This window comes from Callorhinus ursinus, unplaced genomic scaffold (assembly GCF_003265705.2).
Source record: "Callorhinus ursinus isolate GAN/ISIS: 27379988/994484 unplaced genomic scaffold, GSC_fseal_2.0 scaffold13, whole genome shotgun sequence".
In the NCBI taxonomy this organism is placed as follows: domain Eukaryota; kingdom Metazoa; phylum Chordata; class Mammalia; order Carnivora; family Otariidae; genus Callorhinus; species Callorhinus ursinus.
In genome coordinates, this window is record NW_027397075.1 from 4,206,262 (window position 1) to 4,223,900 (window position 17,639).

Here is a 17,639-nt window from a genome sequence, read left to right on the forward strand (position 1 = left end):
TATGGCCGGCCCGGGGCGGGGGCTGGGCCGGCCCGGGGTTGGCGGCGCTGGGGAGGCGGCGGCGGCCCAGGCGGGGCGGCTCCTCCCCGGCCCGGGAGAGAGGGCGAGAGCCTGGAAGCGGCGCGCGCCCGCCTGCCCGGGTGGGGGCTGGGGCGGGGGCCGGGGTGGGGGGGGTGCCTTCCTAGAAACCCTCGCCAAATATAGTCAGCGGATAGGGGCATTCCTAGAAATGCGGCGGCGACGTCAGCCTCGACCTGTGGGGGCAGAGCCTGGGGTTCTCCAAACTGGGGGGAGGACGAGGGTAGGAAGAGATTCCCCATTTCCGACACCCCGTGGGCCGGAGGAGGGAGCCTGGGCTGGGCCTCCCTCCTGGGGGCGGGCAGGAGTCCTCCACATGCGCTCCAGGGATCCCTCAGCTGGGGTGCAGGGTGCCTGAATTGGGACACATCTACTTAAGATTCAGACTCGCCCCCAGATCTGCTAGCCTCTTTTGGGAACCTCAGTGACAGTGTCAGCAGGAGCTTTTAGCTGTTCCTCCCATTTTCATCATCCCCCCCATGAACAAATAGTGGAAGTTGGAGCAGCACCCAGACTGGTCCCCACGCCTGGTCACCACCCCTTGGTGGCCTCTAACCTGCTCTGGGATGACTGGAGTCCCTTGGAACTCCCAGTTTTGGAAACTGGACGGACAATGCTCTGTTCCCAAGAACTCCCCAAATACCAACCCACTTTCAGGCCAAAACATAAAGTTGTGCTTGTCCTCCCTCCGCCCCCCCCCCCCCCCGCCCCCCGACGTTGGCAGGGTCCAAGAGATCTGTAGGAAATTGGGGGTGCGGCATTGAGGGTACCTTCTCCACTTGGCAAAAGATCTGGCCCCTGGGGTGACACCCCCTCCATAAGCTACATAAGGTTCCAATAGGAGGGGGGCCCTCCCCTACAGCTGAGCCCCTCCTGAGATCTGATCCACCTGCACCCCTTGCCCAGGGACCCCCAGATCATTGTACAAGTGTCCCCTCGCCCCAAGAGGATCCAGATAACTAAGACATGACTTGTCCCCCTCTACTACCCAGCCTCTTTTCGAGTAAATGTGACAGGACTGAGCCTCCCAGGATCATAAAAAATGTATTTGCTGTCCTCTGTTGGCCAACACGTGTCACACTCAGAAAACACATTGCCAAACAAGTGGGCCCTCCTGATGCCATCTAGGGGGTCCCAGGACTGCAGCCAGAGGGAGTGAGCCAGCCAGGCCCCTCTTCTCCTCTCCCAGGTGCACCCCTACATCCTGCCCCCACTTTTGGGGGGGCAGGAAGAAGGGGAAGTCCTGGTTTGCAGTCACTACACTGGTCTTTGCTCCACTGCTTTGTGTCTCATGTCCCTTCTCTCTGGTGGGGCTCTAATTCCAGAAGCCTGGAGGGCAGTGCTTAGGGAGGCAAGGAAGGCTGTGGTGGGGAGGTCTCCGGGTTCACTCCAGGTGGAGGGACCCCTAGGGGATAGTGTCTTCCATAGCAACTTGGAGGGGAATGTAGCAAAAGGGGGACAGGTCAGATGCCTCTTAAAGCAAAGGGCTGATCACTGATAATCATCAATCCCCATTTATTCTTGAAGACCTATTATGCGTCAAGCATGGGAAGTATACTAGCTTACTGAGCTCTGCCCATTTTCCAGAGGAAAAGAGTGAGGCTTCGGGTCAGTTGTTCTTGGATCCAAAGCTTGCTTGCCCTGTGTGTGCCAGGCCCAGAGCTGATGCGGGGGCCACAGTGGCAAACAGGACAGGTCCCTGGCCTCAAGGTGCCTGGGTCAGGGCACTGTGAGAGACCAAAGCTGGGCCGGGGTGTCCACCTGCATCCTACCTGCTGGTCCCACTGGTGTGTGGTCTCCATTACGAGCTCATTGCCCCTGCGCCCCTCTTGTGGGGGTAGGGCGCACGAGACGCTGGGCTCCCCCTGCTGCTTCTCACCAGCTGGGAGACCCTGGACACTGCTGAGCCAGCCTGGGCCTCAGCTTCCTCATCTGTAAAGTGGGAGTCACAGTACCTGCCTTATAGGACTTTCACAGGGCTGAAATGAGACAAATACCCTGGGCAGGGAGCGGGTACTTGGCTTTTTTTTTTTTTTTCCCCATTGCTTCCTATAAAGATTTTCTTTTAATTTATTTTGTGTTTAAAAGTTGCAGTGTTAAGTCCCATTAATGGAAAAGACATAACAAAAACTTCCTAACAAGTGAAAAAAATATTCAGAAATGCTGCAAAAATTGGCTTCATTGACATAGTTTCAGAATTTTACTTAATATAGCCTCTGCTGGAAATTAATTATGTGACATTTATATAAGTATTTCCAAATCACTCTGCATAGCAAGCACTTCAGCTCTTCACTGTCTACGCCCAACATTGAGAGTCAACTCAGTTTCTGAAGGCAATGCAGGCAAGCACCCGGAATGGTCCACCGGAGACGCTGTTGCCGTATTGGTCTGACCCTTGGCCTAAAGATGTTTCTGTTGAGTAGGGGTCCCTGTGCTTCTTGACCCTCTTTGCTCTCATCTTCCCATAGCCTCAGAATTAGGTTTTGGATTTCTTCTGGTTTTTTGTGTTCATTTCTGAGGGGGACAGCACCGGTTTTCCAAATTCATGGGTAGCTCCGAACGGAGAATTGGATTTCTCCTAGAATTTTAACAACATTTGACAAGGAAGGGCCTCTGAGGGAGTTCACGAGAGGGTTGCTTGTGCCTGGTATTATTACTTAGAGGACAGGATGTCAGAGGAAAAAATTGGGGCCTATGGGCAAGACCCACCCCATCCCCCCAAGGCAACCAGGGCTCTGCCTTTACCTTGGACTTTAAAAGCCCCCTAAAAGATGTCCCCCCAATCCCTTTGAGGCCTGCTCTTGCCCATTCTGGCTCAGGGTCCCGTGACTCAAGCTAGTGGCCAGCCTGACATCCAGCTAAGCTAGACTCCGGAAAACACCCCACTCTTTGGCTAGAAGTCCCAGAGGCCCACTCTGGCCTTCTCCCAGGAAGGGGCGCCACCCGCACCCAGGTTTCTGGCCAGGAAAAGATGCCAAGGCCCAGGCGAGAAGTGCAAAGTGGCCACCCTGGGCAGAAGGAGCCTCTGGGAAAAGCCTGGACTCCTGGTACCCTGCCCTGTCTGGCACATGGCAGGGCGAAATCAAGTTTCATTAGAAAATGAATAAAAGAAAGAAGGAAAAGTACTGGAAGAGAAGCCTGGGTGGGGGTGGGTGCTGGGACTGCAGTGGTGTCCCATCTGTGAAGATGTGGTGGCTCCCAGGAGGCCGAGAACTCCAGGCCCCGGCTAGACAGAAAGATAAACTGCCATTTGGTGAGACCGAGGGGTCTGTGCTTCCTGGTCTGCTGGGGACCAGACCCTCGCCTGCTAGGGGCATCATGACACAGGCCGGTTAAGAAAGGCTTTGCAGTGGAAAGAGAAGCCAGAGATCAATCAGGCTGTGACCTTGGACAAGTCCTTGGCTGTCCCGAATTTCAGCATCCCCACTGGCAACAATTTATAAGAGGATGAAACGGCATGATTTGCACAAAGCGCATACTAAGTACTCAATAAATCGTAGCAATGGTCCATCCCTGTTAAATGGGAGTGGGGAACCAGCCATGCCCCTGGACGCTAGGGATGGATTCAAAGGTGCGAGGGGTTCTCCCTTCTCTCTGAGTCGTGGACACCAAAGTGGAAGTGGCACCAGGGACTGGGTGGGTAGGTCAGCCTGGTTCAGTGCGACCGGGTCGCCTAGAATCGCAAAGTCAACGTCTTGGAATTTCAGCAGGGTGGCCAAGCTGTGTCAGGAAACTGGAAGAATGTTCCATACGCAGTCCAGGTAGACATGAAGGACTCGAACGGCGTCTCCTTCTGCACAGACCTCTCTGGAACCCACATGACTGTGGACATAGCGCCGCCGCTCAGACCAGTACCAACTTAAAAATCAATACTGTTGGCTTTGAAGTGTTTTGACCAGAGGTTGCAACTGGCAGGCCCCAGGCCAAGTGGAGCCCACAGATGTGTTTCATTTGGCCCGCAGACCATTTAAAATAATAATAATAAATTTGATTTGGTTGCCAACATTTTTAAATCAGGAAATTTCATATTTAAAAAAATCCAGATTTCTGGCTTCTCTTAAACAAAAAATCAGATGATCAAAAGATTTGGCAACGGTGGGCCCGCATTCCCACAGGGCAACAGTTGGTTGGAGCGGAACAGCATATAAGAGAATATGAGTCAGGGAAGGCTAGCTGCTGTAACAAACAATCCCACACTTTCATCGGCTCACCACAGTACAGTTTGATTTCTTGTTTGGATCACAGCCCAAGAAGTGGGGAGCAGGGGGACCCACAAGTTATTTAGAAACCCAGGTGCCTTTTATTTTGTGGCTCTGGCATCTTTAAAAAAAAGTTTTAATATATATATTTTAAAGATTTTATTTATACATTTGAGAGAGAGAGTGCAGGGGTGGGGATTGGTGGTGGAGGGGCAGAGCAAGAGGGAGAAAGAGTCCCAAGCAGGCTCTGCACTGAGCACGGAGCCCAGTGGGGTCCTGATGCCATGACCTGGAGAGCACAACTGGTACTCTGACATCTTCCAGGGCTTCATTCTTTCTCCATGAGCTGGGGGCGGGAGTGGTTTACAGGGAAAGCAAACCAGCTTTTAACCGCATCAGCTAGGAAGTGTCTCACATGGGTGAGCACCCGTCATGAGGCCCAATAAGGACCCAAAGGGGCTGTGAAATGTGGTGCCTGGCTCAGAGACCAGGAGGGAGAGGAAGCTAATGGACGTATGAAACAGTGTCTCTGTTTCAAGTGGCTCTCCCAGATCCTTCCTCAAATTGGTGATGGAAATTCTCTTCTTATTGTCCTTCCACAGCCCTCTCCAGCTCAGCTCTTTGGCTCAGGGGAAACCACCAGTCATTGGTTGGAGAATAACCATGTGACACCATCCCAACCAATGAGAGATGGTGAATTTGGTTGTGATCCCTGGAACCACAGCAACCATTTTGGGCCAGACTTGGGGGTGAAGCCAACATGCTGATGGCAGAGAAGAGAGGTGGAAGGAACCTGTGTCTCTAGTGGCCTGTTGGAGCTGCTCAAACATTCACTTGAGAAACCCACCGTCCCTCTAGACATCCTGGTAAATGCCTAATAAATTTCCTTATTTTTAAAGGCAGTTTGAGACAGGGCAGCCCCTGTTCCTTGTAGAAAAAAGTACCCAAAGTACTAAGGGCATAGTTCCTGCCTGGCTGGATTCACTTAGGTCATCTGCCTGGTCATGTAGGTATTTGAGTTTTGACCCCTTGACTTAAAATTCTTTCTTCTTGCAATGCAGAGTGGCCAGCCCCAACCTTCATGGCCTGGATTATAGAAACTTCCCAGTGTCTACCCCTGGAGAATGCAATGTGTAACTTTCAGTGCTGCCTGGGGCCACATGGTCCCAACCAGGGCCTGGGTCTCCACCTGCGCCTTGAGGATGCAGCAATCCCTGGGTGACACTGACTGCGAGATGTCCTTGGGGTTTGGGGCCTCATGCTGGTCAGAGGCTGGTGGTCATTCCTAGTGGTGGTAGCCTGTCTCCAAGTCTCTTAAGAGAGTCCCTGAGATGTCTGGCTTCTTTTGGAAGAAAGGATAGGTAGAATGACCCATCATCCTGGTTTGCCAGGACGGAGGGGTTTTCTGGGTCATTGGACTTTCAGTGATAAGCCTGGGACAGTCCCAGGGCGCCTGGGTGGCTCAGTCGTTAAGCGTCTGCCTTTGGTTCAGGTCATGATCCCGGGGTCCTGGGATCGAGCCCCGCATCGGGCTCCCTGCTCCGCGGGAAGCCTGCTTCTCCCTCTTCCACTCCCCCTGCTTGTGTTCCCTCTCTTGCTGTGTGTCTGTCAAAAAATAAATAAAATCTTAAAAAAAAAAAAAAAAAAAAGCCTGGGACAGTCCCAGGCAAACCAGACGGTGGGTCACCCTACGTATCCTGGACAAGGGATGTGGGAAGAGTGGAGAGTTGCTGGCTCAGGTCTGTGGGAGTGGCTGTCACTGGAAAGAAAGTAGAATCTTTTGAATACCCACAGCCGGTCCCCAAAGACTGTTAGCCTTGTGGGCAAGGTCTTGATCTGCCCGTCAGGGTAATGGGTGAGGGGACCAGTCAAAAGGAACCTGGACATCGTGGAGATACATTAGGAAGGGACAGAGAGTCTGAGAAAGGGAATAGATCATGTAGGTAACAAGTGGTGAGTTGGTCAGAGAGGAGCCATCCCAGCTGGGGGCGGTTGGGGGCAGAGAGAGTCTGGGGAGAGGCCAGAGGCCTACCAGACGGGCCGGCTGCAGAGACAGTGGGAGTCTTCTTAGAGCTGTTGAGTTGGATTATTGGAGCCTCTCCCCACTAATGCCCACTCTGGTAGCTTCTAGAGGGCCACGGGGGACGTTGAAAGGGCTGTTCAATTCCGTTCCGATACCGGACTGCTGTGGCCTTGTGCAAATGTCCATGTAAATGTGAGCCGGGGAGGGCTGGTTCTGGGAAAGGCCCAGGGATGGGCCATTTCTACCTCTGCGCACACACTTCCAGCCCCGAACCCAAGGCCAGTCTGTCCTCTGGAACCTGGGGAACGTACCTTCTCTCTCTTTCCCTCAATCTGTAAAACGGACATAGTATTTTCCTCATCCTGCCTGTGCCAGGCTCTGTGCTAGGCGGCATGATGTGGGTTAGACCACACGAGAGCCACTTTTTTTTTTTTTTTTTGCCTTTAATTGCGAGGTCTTTCAGGCCAACTCTGAACAACAGAGAATAAATTAACAAACACCCCTACGCCACCACTCAGCTTAAGTAATACATAAATCAAATCAAATGCAAATTCAGCTAATACCCCTCTTGGCCATCTCTAGGATCCCCACAGAGAACGTTGTCCTGGATATAGACATCATCACAGTTGGGCAAGTCTTTACGCTTTTACCACCTGTGTGACCAGAAACAAATAGGGCTTTGTTTGCACCATGTTTACTCTGTATAAATGGCATCATCTTTCTCTGCCTGCCTCTTTTTTTCCCCCACATTTTGTGAGCTTTCTCCATGTAGTTGGATGGAGTTATAGTTTATTTCTTTGAACTGCTGAACTTTATTCTGTGAGCCTTCCACAGTTTGCATTTCTGTTTTCCTGGACGGACATTTAGCTCTTCCCAGCAATGCCGCTCTGAACAGCCTTGTGTACATGAATGTCCGCAAGGCTTGCCCGCCAGAGGAGGATTCCTAGGTCTCATTTACATGGGGTTTTCGGAAACGTGGTAGCTTTGAGCCTGGCGTGAACTCTCAAGTTTCTCTCAGGCCCCTTGAGTCCTTATTGTCTTATCCCCAAAAGGTTTCGCACATTTGCACAATCTGTCTGGCTTCTCTGGGCATTTGAGCTTTCAGCCTGTCGTCTCTTGGGAAATGCATGGGCATGTAAGCCAATAATTGTAGTATCCTGTGGTAGGTGCTAGAAAAGCAATAAAGCCAAGGTGCTGGTAGTACGGCGAGGAAAGAGCAACTCCAACTAATGCGTTGAGGGATGATTCAAAATAATAGTTAAGTTAGTAATAGTTAGGCAAAGTTTTGTGGTATGAGTAGGAGTTTTCCCAGAAGCCAGAAATGGAGAAAGGCCATTCATTATTGGTAGAGGGAACAGCATATATGCAGGCCCAGAGGACTAAGGCACAAGCCGAATTGAAGGCATACAAAAGACTGGTGTAAAACATTGAAGAGCAAGAGGGAGCACAGTAGGAGGGACACTTGGGGCCTGGAATGCCATGCTGAGGAGTTGGGATTTATCCTGGTGGAGGTGGGCATCTTGTGAAGGACGGAATGATGAGAGTGACGTATTCACTGCTCTGTTGGAGAGAGGTCAAATGACAGTGGAAGGGTGGAAGAGCGGCAAGACGGAAAGCAAAGGATACCAGGTAGGAGTCTACTGCACCAGTCCAAGCACCAGTGATCAAAGAAGAGATGGAACAGTGAAGGTCTAAAGCAACACACAGGAGGTGACTGGAGAGAGGTTTAGGCACTGACCAGCTGGATGAGCAAGTGAGGGAGGAGAGGTGAGTCAAGGGGTTGGGGTAAGCAGAACCATGGTCTCCCAAATTTGTCCACACCTTCATCCCTAGAACCTATGAATATATTGTGTTTTGTGGAAAAAGGGACTTTGCAGATGTAAATAAAGTTATAGACTTTTAAAAAGGAGGATGAGTCTGGATTATCCAGGTGGGCCCAATCCAAATCTAAGAGCCCTTCCAAGCAGAGAATTTTCTTTGGCTTGCATGAAGCAGAGCATTTTTTTTTTTTTTTTTTGGCTTGCATGAGAAAGATGGAAAGATGCAGAAGGTAAAGCAAGATTTGAAATGCGCAGAGGACTTGGTGCAGATGTCAGGACACTGTGTGCAAGGACTGAAGAGAGGCCTCGAGGTGCCATGGAACAGAACTCAGTCCTACAAGTGTAGGGAACTCGATCTGGCCAACCACCCGAGGGAGCATGGAAGCCACCTGGGCTTCTGACCTACAGATACGGACAGAGAAGAAGTAGGGGTGGTTTTAAGTCACTAAGGTTGGGGTAACTTGATCCAGCGGTGGGAGAAAACCAACTCAAACCTGGATCCTGGGTTTGTCGCTAGGATGGCCTTCTTTGTCCTTACATGGTGGAGAGAGAGAGAGAGAGAGCGAGAGAGCGCTCGTGTCTCATCCTCTTTTTATAAGGCATGAATTCCACCCTGAGCACCTCACCCTCATGACCTCATCCCCTTCTGATTAGCCTCCAAAGGCCTAACCCCCTAATACCATCGCACTGGGGATTAGGGCTTTGACATATGAACTTGGGGGTGTGTGTGTGTGATATAAATGTTTAGCTCATAGCAACTGGAAGGACTCACTTTCAAGATCACATGGCTGCTGACAGAATTCAGTTCCTTGTGGCCCATTGGACCAAGGGCTCTAATTTCTTGCTGGTTGTTGGCTGGAGGATGCCTTCCATTCCTCGCCATGGGGGCCTCCCCAACATGGCTGCTCATTTCGTCCAGCCAGCAGGAGACAGTCTGCTATCCACATGGGTGTGGCCATCTTATGTAACATAATCAGAGAAGAGGCATCACATCCCCTTTGCCGGATGCTGTTGGCTGGAAGCAGGTCACCCCACTTAAGAAGAAGGGATGACATGAAGTGCAAAGACCAGAAGGCAAGTATAACAGGATATCATAGAATCTGCCCGCCAACACTTCTCCAAGGAAGAGATGGGGTTTCTTATCTGGGTGTGTTTCCAGAATCGTTGCAGATCTTACATCCAGCGAGGCATCAAGTTTGGGGGTTCTCCTGTACCCACAGGGACTGAAAAATCAGCTCTGCCTACCTGAGTGAGAAGGGCAGGATGGGGGAGCGGGGCACAGACAGGAACACGGTCTCAGGGAGTGTTCCTCGTGAGCCAGCCTGGTGATTTGCTGAAGCAAAACTCAAGTAGATGTGACACAAACAACGTCTGGTGCTTCCAGGGGCCTGCCACAATATTTTCTTTTAAGTGCTACTCATGCCTGAAATACGCTTCTGGTTTTGAAATGTGGCTCTCAACTCATGCATGACTATAAATCACTCACTCTCTTATTAAGAGGGCCATTTTTCATTCTTTAATGTAGGTTTTCAAGGCACATGATGTCACTCCAGATGGGAGACGCGCCAGGGCGGTCGATCTGAGGCCTCTCCTTCGAGGGAGTCAGTTTGGATGACAAGAGTGGGCTTTCTCCCTGCAGACCGGGCATCTCACCCATGTGGTGTGAGCTCAGTGTGAACACCTGTGCCCTCCAGAGCCCTGACATCTGTGTACTCTTTACATTTTCTCTTTTTTTCTGTTGTTAAGATTTTAAGTTTATGCTGCAAAAATAGTGAATCTGAAAGTAACACAGCTTCTCTCTCTGATGTCACAATAATAGAAAAGCAATTGGTCATTGGCTCTGTAATTCCCTGCCACCACTCACCCCACCTGGAGGTCTTCATGGTCAAGAGCATGACAGGGAGCCATCCGCGTGGGGGGTGGGTGTTCTTCACATTCTGAGAAACCAACAGAAAAATCCATACATGTGTGGATAAATATGCCTATTTATTTTTTACAAAGACATCCACTAGAGTTACAGTTATACAAGATGGAGGAATTCTAGAGATCTGTACAAGAGAGTGACTATCGTTAACCAATTTGTTGAGAGGGCAGATCTCACATTAAGTGTTCTTATCACATACACACAAAAAGCAAAGGGACCCAGGAAGGCTGGAGGTGATGGTCTGTCTACTACCTTGAATGTGGTGATGGTTTCCAGGGCGTGTCCATATGTCCAAACTCATCCAGTTGTATACGTTCAATATGTGTGGGTGCTTTTGTTTATCAGTTATACCCTGATAAAGCTGTAAACAAAACCCAAAAGCAGGACACAGCTTTTCTTACTAAATTAATCTCCAGATCCATGAGTCAGTCATTCCTTTTAACGGCTGCCCATGATGCCATGACATGGATGGACCACCCTTGACATCCTGGCTGATGGATGTTTACAATGTTGTCATCAGGAAGACTCCACCAGACAAGAAGCAAGTGAGTGTGTGTCATTCCAGTTTCAGAACTGGAGAAACTGAGGCCCAGAGAGGTTAAGTGGAGGGTCTATGGCTCCCACGGGTTTCTGGTAGTTGCAGGGCAGAGAGAAGCCAGGCTAACCCTGCCCTTGCTCTATGCTGCCACCTGGTGTCACTGTTGAAGTTTACTACCGCGCAGCCTCTGTTGACAAAACAGCCCTTCCTTGCTAACGCTAGGGTCCTGGGCTCCCTCTTTGGCTTCAGAATTCTTATTTAAACTTTTTTCTACTACTCACTCTCATGATCTGTCCTTACAGAGCTCTCAGTGCAAACCCACCTTCTCCCCAGTGGTCCAGTTCACACAGCAGGGTCTCAGAGGATCTAGGCTCAGTTACCTCTCCTCCCACCCCCAGCGTCAGGGGCTTCTTATCTTTCCCTTTTCATACCCAAAGCCGACCAGAGAACGATTCTTCACAGAGCAAACACAGCGGAGTTCAAGCCGACTTTCAGAAATTCATAGAAAAATTATAGAAATCCAAACATGGCTTTCTATATTCATGAACACAAGTGGTTTAAATCAACATAAAATGGCTTTGCTTATTCAGACACCTAATCAGCGCTACGCATTTAAGTGTAAAGAGGACGCAAATTCAGGATTTTGGTCACTGGTGCCTGATTCGACAGCCTGTGCCAAACTGGTTTTTACAGCTCTGTGGCATCCCCAGATTTCAACCAGAGGTGATGATTTTGAGATTTATGTGTAATCTTCCAGGCTTAAGAACGAAAAACAAAATAGCATGTGCTTCTCCACATATAAATATATACCCTTAGATATTTTGTGCAATTTTTGTGGGGGGGAGGTGGAGAATGGTACTCACAGTACCTTATGTAAATTGCCTTTTTCTAAAGTCCATTCATCATGTGCAGCCGAGGGGGTTGGCACCCTGTGTAGGGTGAGGCGGGGAAATTGTTGGGGGTGCTTTCCTAGGATGATGTCACCTAGGAGCACTGATTCACTCTTTGGAGGGAAGGACAGGAAAATCTCCCTGGACAAGTAACCTCCCCCCCCCCCCCCCCCCACAGATACTGGCCTACCTGTGGGGGCAGTGTAGTTTTCTGTTTGTTTAATGGGGAGGGATATTTTGGGATTTTTTTTTAAGATTTATATTTATTTATCTGAGAGAGAATGAGAGACAGCACGAGAGGGAAGAGGGTCAGAGGGAGAAGCAGACTCCCCGCTGAGCAGGGAGCCCGATGTGGGACTCGATCCCAGGGCTCCAGGATCATGACCTGAGCCGAAGACAGTTGCTTAACTGACTGAGCCACCCAGGCGCCCTATTTTGGGAAAAGGGAAGAGCCCAAGTGTTCTTTTGTGACACTTCTTTAAAAAGAAATGAATGGGTGCCCCAGTGGAGAGAAGAGGACACTCAATCATTATCTGTCTTAATTCTGGATCATTCTAATATGCCTGTGTTCTAATAGGTTATCTTTGGGTTTGTGGGTTCTGGAGTGATTCTGGTAAGAACAAAAAAATTACACATGTCATACAATCATCTCCCAGAAAATCCAAACAATGTGAACATTTACAGGATAGAAATGAAGGAAGACTTTCAACAGCTCTCCGATTGGACATCCCCCCCCCGCCCAGAGAGGCAACGACTGTTAATTTGGTGTGGATCCTTCTACCCTATGTCCAGTCAGGGAAGGCGGGGACCAGTCACCCCAGCATCAGCAAGACGCAGAAATGCAGTCTCCGGCTCCACTAAAGAATCAGAACCTGCCTTTTCCTGCGCGCCCCAGGTTGAAGTGTGAGAAGCCCTGTTGTTCACTACTTTCATGTGTGTGAGCTTCCACATTTGTATACATGCACACACACGTGCCCCGGGGTTTAGAGTGTGGCTTTAGAATGGGGCTGTCTTTCGAAGAGCAGTTCTCCGTGTGGTCCGGCAGCATCAGCATCAGGTGGGAGGTAGTTACAAATGCAAACGGTCAGGCTCCATCTCGGATTTACTGAATGCAGAAGCGCTGGAGGTGGAGCCCAGTGATCAGCGTTTCCACAAGCCTGGGGATGCTGATGAAGCCCGACAAGTCCGGGAGTCTAACCCCCGGCCGCTCCTGCCAGGCTCCCCGCCGCCCCCCCCCCCCCCCCCCCCCCCCCCCCCCCCCCCATCGCATCCCCAACCCCACTCTCTCCATCAGAGACAGCTCGCCCGGATCTGTCTGGTTCACCGAGGTAGCCCCTGAGTTCAGCTCCACCACGCGTACACCAGGAGCTCCATGACTCTATTAGGAATGTCAGGCTGACCCAGGTTTCCACGAGCTAGGTCAAGCCGGTTTTCAGATGACACAATAGGCCACCTCCCTGGGGTCGAGGTCACTGCATACTGCACTCGAGCAGCCCCGTGGTGCATCCTTTCGTGGTGCAAAGAAAACAGGTTCCCTGCGGCCCTAGCTCCGTTTACTGAGGCCGCCTCTCCGGCCAGTGTGTCTGGCAGCGACTTCATAAACACCTGCGGCTGGCCAGAGACCCATTTCACAGAAGGGCACGCGGAGGCTCACACCGGTTTAGGTGTTCCCGTCAGAACGGCTGCACCTCTGGGGAGGGTTTCCTCTCGAATGCAGTGCCTGCAACGGATTTCTTTTTAAAAATAGCAAGCCAGCCAGCAGCTGACTCTGGGTGTGGGCCCGGCATCAGGCCACGGCAGTCCTCTCATTAGAGAGGGTAAAATTGGACTTTAATGTTGAGGGAAAAAGCTTAGTGGCTCTCCAGTCAAGTGACAGCAGCTGTGGGGTGTTTTTTAATTTTTTTTATTTTTTTGCCCAGGGCCACGGGTGTCCGGGGGCCCCTCCACTTCCCGCTGGGGGGCGGCAGGGGGCGCTGTTTGCAGGGAGCGGAGTGCCGCGCGGGCCGAGCTTGCGGACGCGCGGAGGCCAGACCACCCAGACGCTCATCCTCCGCGAGGAGGGGAAGAGAACTTGAAGTCAAACAGGGTGAAAACAGTTGGCCGGCTCTGCACCCATGGCTCCCAGGGGCGAGGCTCTAGCTGCGGAATACAGGAGGCGGGCTCTGCGGAGGGCCACTCTGGAAAAGCGATCCCAAGCCTAAAAAGTCTCCCAGCCAAGAAAGACCGGCAGTAGGCACGGACGGGGTTCGAACCCGTGATCTTCGGTTTACGAGACCGACGCCTTACCACTTGGCCACCGCGCCTGCGTTGGAATGGCGGCTCCGCGAGCCTCTATCCTGGCGTCGCTCCCGTGAGCTCGCCCCGCGGACACGAGCGCGAGCGCGCCCGCCCGGCCGTCGCGCGGCCCCGCCCCGTCCCTGCGGCCGGCGGGGCTGGGCGGGGCTCCAGCGGGCGCGCGCCGGGCGCTCCCCGCGGACTCCCGTCGACCGACCGGCCGGCCTTCGGGGGTTCCCGCGTGCGCTGGGACGGTGGGTCGGGAGTCCCCACGGCCACGGCAAAGGAGGCGTGTCCGGAACTCGGGAGCGGGCGGAACGTTTGTCGGCGACGCCGAGTCAGGGTTCGAATCCCAGCTCCGCCAGACTAAGTCCGAGACCTTGGACGGCGCGCGTCGGAGCCTCAGTTTCCCCTCTGGGGCGAAGCACGCCGGAAGCGGAGGAAAAGTGGCGGTTCTGGTTGCCAGCCCGACCCCCGGGCGGTCCACGGCTGCCCTGTGCGGAGCCCACGCTCGGCAAGGGTTGTGGGATGAATGCGTAGTTGTTAAAGAAGTAAAAACCCCAAAGCTCCCTGTCCCCCACCTCCCCGCGGTTGAGCCCAGCGAGCGTGCCTCGTCCCGGACCAGCAGCATCACTTGGGAGCTTGCAGCCCCGCATCCTCGCCGGCTCACCCACACCTGCCAAATTAGACCCGCCGGTGGAGCGCTCCAGGTGATGCTGATGCGCGGGGAATTACTGAGCCCCGCTGCTCCCGACGGTTGATAGACACACTCATATACTCAAACGTATTTATAGTCTCCAATTTTTATTTTTATACAAATGGACTGACTCTGCAGTTCTCTGCACTTTGATTTTTCATGAATTAATGTATGATGTGTTAATACAGTGGTTTGCAGTGCGTAATAAAAAATAATCACCATAAATGATTCATATTATTTAATAAATACTAGTAATTTGTGTTTCATTAATATGATACATAATAACACAATATTGTAAATTATACTAGAGCATATATGATAATATGACCATTATGCAACGATGGGTTACTTTATTCTCTTTAATAGCTACATGGTTTCCCATTCAGTGGCCGTATCGCAATTGATTTAATCAACTCTGGGAGGTAGGCTTTTTGCCTTGTCTGCGGCTCTTTTGCTGCGCAGAACATTCTGCTATATGCATCTCTCCCATCTGCTACCAGAGATGTTTGTAGGATATATGGAGACGTAGATTAGGAATGTTCACAGCCCACCATGCAAACGTATAGGTAAATAGAAAACTTAAAATTACCAGGGAGTTGTGTTCGCCAAGTTGCTTTAAATGTCAAGGTCTGGGAAAGTGAGTGGAAAAGGCACCAACATCTCTCCACAGACACCGGGACACGATCCCTGAGACACTGCACCCACAGTGGGTGAGATCTTCCCCCAAGCCTCGCCGCAGCTCCCTAATTAGAAAAAAAAAAAAAAAACCTGAAGAACCTTTTCAGAATTAAAACATGCATTACTGAGTAATGTTTCCAACTAGCTGATGATAAAATTGGTTCCATCGTCCCCCTCCTTTTTTGGGTGTTCACTGAGCTATTGGAGGGATTGTGCGGAAGTGGCAGAGGCTTATCAAAAATGAAAAGAAATTAGCAAATGAGAGAAATTCACATGGAAGCTGAGCCCAGAACTAACTGGCAGGTGGATTGGGAGTCAGATTCTAACAGGTGCTTTTTTTCAGCTTTGTCTTCTGAGGGAAGGGAGGGAGCAGAATCGTAGAGGGGCTTCTGTCCCTTGTTGGGGAGGTGGGATGCCCCAGGGCTCCAGGGTCTGAGGGGCCTTGAGAGAGGCTGGCCCTCCCACCTGCTGTGAGCCCTAAACTAGAGAACACAGGTGCTGGGTGGTCTGACCCTATTTATCTCGTAGGCAGAAGAAGCCCTGAGGGCCCATGGATCTCGGACACGTGGATGGAGGATCTGTCTGTCTTTGGCCCCAGCGTCTCAGAGTGGTGCCTGCACAAGGTAGGTTCTCAAAAAAATATTGTAGAAGGAATTAACATTCGGGGTTCCTTTCATTGTGGTCCTCTTTGTGGTTCTGTGAAACCTCCTTGGCCAGTGCCCTCCAACCACCATTCCAGGCCTGCCCTGGCACTGAATCTCCCCCTTACCCTCCCTTGGATCAAGCAGAAACTTTAAATTCCTTGGCGATAGGGGTGTTCCTTGTTCACCCTTACAGAAAGAAATCCAGCAAACGTTTCCTGCCCTCTAGCAGAGGCCCTGGGCCAGGTAGCTCCTGATAGCACACACAGAAATTTGACCTGATCCCAGACCTCCCCAAATGCCAGGGGGAGAAACCAGGGCCTGCCGATCTGGTGACAAAGCTGGGCCATATGATGAAAGACGCTGGATCTTTTTGTTCCGTCTGTATAATCATCAAGTTGCCTGGGTCTGAATAATTCAGGAGCATCTATGTTTCTTTTGTGTTGAAATGCCATCGCTTTTTTGCATCTTAGAAAAAATATATAGTTTTACATCTTTTTTTCTTTCTGTACATTTTTGTTTCTCGGTGCCTGTCCCCCAGGTTAAGGTTGCTTGAGAAAATGAAGTTGTCTCTGGAACCCTCTTCCCTTCCGGGCAGAACTCCTGCGACAGCCAGCTCAGCTGTCCTTGCTCATGCCCGCTGCGCCCATTTGTTTTTTTTTTTTTGTTTTTTGTTTTTTTTAGATTTTTTATTTATTTGACAGAGAGCGAGCATAAGCAGGGGGCAGCGGGAGAGGGAGAAGCAGGCTTCCCGCTGAGCAGGGAGCCCAATGCGGGAGCTCAATCCCAGGACCCTGAGATCATGACCTGAGCCAAAGGCAGACACGCCCAACCGACTGAGCCACCCCAGGCGCCCCTCACTGTACCCATTTGAATGGCGCTTTACAGTCTGGGAGGGCCTTAGCTGTGGCCCTGGCAGCACCTGTCACTCGGGCTGGCCCGTCTCAGGAAGACGCAGACCCACTCGCGTGGTCTCAGGTGGGGCCCGAGAGGCCGCCTTTCTGACAAACTCCCATGTCATGCTGATGCTGCTGGCTCTCAGTTTGAGAACCTCTGCTTTCAAGTATCTTGGAGAAATTCATTTGCGTGAGGAAGATGTGGCGGGATGGGGGGAACCCCTGAAGCTTAGATATTTAGGTCCCCTGAGTTCATGACAGCAGGTTTTTCCTAATAACCTAAATCAAAGCTCCGTTAGCCACTTGCAGCATCCTAGCGACCGCACTGTTTGTCATGGGGGGGGGTTAGAGCCCAGAGTTAGAGCCAGAGAACACAGCCTTCCTTCGTTACTTTCTGTGGATGTTTCAGAGCAGGCTCAGCACCTCAGATGCTGTGTGGGGGCCAGGCTGTGAACTGAGCAGGTGTAAGGGGCCTGGGGCCACTGTATATCCCCGCCAGAAATATCTGAGTTCCAGTTACTTCACATTTTCCACATTCTGGCGTTTAATTTTAGCTCTTCCGGTGGGTATATGGTTGTATCTCGTTTTAATTTGCATTTCCTTGATGACTAACGACAGTAAGCACCTTTTCCTGTGACTGTTAGCCCCTTGTCACCTCTCTTGTGAAGTGGTTGTGCAAATCTTTGGCCTGTTTTTACAGCTTGTTTGTCTTTCTATTATTGAATCATCAGAGTTGGTTGTATAATCTGGATACAAGTCTTTTGTCAGATACGCACATAGCTTGTGAGTGTTTTCACCTGGTCCATGGGCCCTTTTAAGGCGTCTTTCAAAGTGCAGGAGCTTTTAATTTTGGTGAAGTCCAGTTTATCCATTTTTTTTTCATTTACGCTTCTTGCTTGTTGTGTCCTATCTAAGAAACCTTTGTCACCCTAGGTCACAAAAGTTTTCTTCCAGCATTTTATTGTTTTACTTTTTACACTG

The 17,639-nt window shown here is 51.0% G+C and overlaps 1 protein-coding gene and 1 non-coding gene across 2 annotated transcripts in view; one reads left to right on the forward strand and one right to left on the reverse strand.

The window, feature by feature from the left end:
* The window catches only part of PARN (poly(A)-specific ribonuclease), a 256,764-nt gene extending 246,913 nt beyond the window's left edge, over positions 1-9,851 (forward strand). The window contains exons 24-25 of the transcript XR_012380436.1: positions 4,880-5,143; positions 9,646-9,851. The gene's annotated coding sequence lies outside the window, so the exon portion shown is untranslated. The remainder of the gene's footprint in view (positions 1-4,879; positions 5,144-9,645) is intronic.
* Positions 9,852-13,703: 3,852 nt separating this feature from the next.
* Positions 13,704-13,775, reverse strand: TRNAT-CGU (transfer RNA threonine (anticodon CGU)). The gene has a single exon. It is a non-coding gene; the product is annotated as a tRNA-Thr (tRNA).
* Positions 13,776-17,639: the final 3,864 nt, after the last annotated feature.